Source organism: Odocoileus virginianus, chromosome 10, assembly GCF_023699985.2.
Source record: "Odocoileus virginianus isolate 20LAN1187 ecotype Illinois chromosome 10, Ovbor_1.2, whole genome shotgun sequence".
NCBI classification, from domain to species: Eukaryota; Metazoa; Chordata; class Mammalia; order Artiodactyla; family Cervidae; genus Odocoileus; species Odocoileus virginianus.
Window position 1 is genome coordinate 31,709,582 of NC_069683.1, and position 1,895 is coordinate 31,711,476.

Here is a 1,895-nt window from a genome sequence, read left to right on the forward strand (position 1 = left end):
AATGGTGACCTCCTTCAAAATGTATTAAACTAATACATCACTTAATACATCTCTTAATGGAAGAGAAAGGGGTATGATCCACTGGTAATTTAATTTGATTCAGAAGAGAAACAGGGCATTTCCTTTCATCATGTATTGGCATGTACTATTCACAGTCTCACCTGTGAGTGGGCTAAGAGTGGCCAATGTGACCAAGAAACAGATATTGTTTAAACAATATTACATTATATTAGTTATATTATAATATAATTATAATAAAAATATGGATCTTGTTAAATACTAGCAAAGTGATTGTGTTTCACCTCTGGTTCTCATCAAATTTCCAAACATCATTGCTTTGATCAAATGATCCAAATGTGAGTGCTCACTCTGTTCCAATATGAGCCATTGGTCTTTTTTGTATCTTTGGACTTAAGATAATGTACATCAATATTCTCAAATCATGCATAATATAAATACATTTGGGAATATTTTGTAAAGTATAAGCATTAGACTAAATTGAGATCAATGTTCTGATTTTTTTGATAGGTTGGCTGGCAAAGTAATTAGATAAATTATGAGATCATTCCATTTAATTTAATATCCACTGGTTTTCATTTCAAAAGGCATCATTCCAAGTAAGATGGAGATTGGAAACCACACAATGGTGACAGAATTCATTCTTTTGGGGTTAACAGAGCATCCTACACTTTGCTCCATCTTCTTTGTGTTTTTTCTAGGAATCTATGTTGCTACCATATTGGGCAATCTCAGCATAATCACATTAATTCACAGAAGCCCTCAGCTTCACACCCTGATATATCTATTCCTCAGCCATCTGGCCTTTGTGGACATTGGTTAATCCTCATCAGTCACACCTATTATGATTGTGAGCTTCCTAGAAGTAAGAATTACTATCCCAGTTGCTGGCTGTATAGCTCAGCTTGGATCTGATGTTATCTTTGGAAGAGCTGAGTGCTTCCTGTTGGCTGCCATGGCCTATGATCGCTACGTGGCCATCTGTTCCCCACTTCTATACTCTACACACACGTCTCCCAGGGTCTGCGTCATCTTACTGATTGCTTCCTACCTGGGAGGATGCGTGAATGCTTCGTCATTTATTGGATGTTTACTGAGCCTGACTTTCTGTGGACCAAATAAAATCAACCATTTCTTCTGTGACCTACCACCACTAGTGAAGCTCTCTTGTTCCCACGTTTATGTTGCTGAAATATCTCCTGCCATCTCAGCTGGGTCAATCATTGTAATCACACTGTTTACCATAATTGTTTCATATCTATACATCCTCCACTCAATCCTGAAGATGCACTCTACAGAGGGAAGGTCCAAGGCCTTCTCTACTTGCACTTCCCACCTCACAGCAGTCACTTTGTTTTATGGGACAGTCACATTTGTTTATGTCATACCAAAGTCAAGCTACTCACCTGACCATATTAAAGTGGTATCTGTCTTCTACACAGTGGTGATCCCCATGTTGAACCCTCTGATCTACAGTCTGAGGAACAAAGAGGTGAAAGAGGCCATGAGAAAACTGATGACTAGAATGCATCAGTCATTGAAACAAATGCAACATGAATCCAGAAATGGCAAAAAAAATAATTTCAAGAACTTTTGATGGGGACTTCCATGGTGATTCAGTGGCTAAGACTCTACACTCCCAATGCAGGAGGACCTGGTTAGGGAATGACCCCACATGCTGCATCTTAGAGTTCACATGCTGCAACCAAAGATCCTGCATGCCGCCAACTAATGATACTGCATGCTGCAATAAAGATCAAAGATCCTGTGTGCTGCAATTAAGACCCAGCCAAATAAATAAATAAATATTAAAAAACATATGTGATAAGTATTTATGTTGTCCTTTAGTCTTATCATTTTATGTGAAAGCCTATCTT

At 38.3% G+C, this 1,895-nt stretch overlaps 1 pseudogene; it reads left to right on the forward strand.

Annotated features, from left to right (window-relative positions):
• Positions 1-622: 622 nt before the first annotated feature.
• Positions 623-1,615, forward strand: LOC110139287 (olfactory receptor 5P4-like; annotated as a pseudogene).
• Positions 1,616-1,895: the final 280 nt, after the last annotated feature.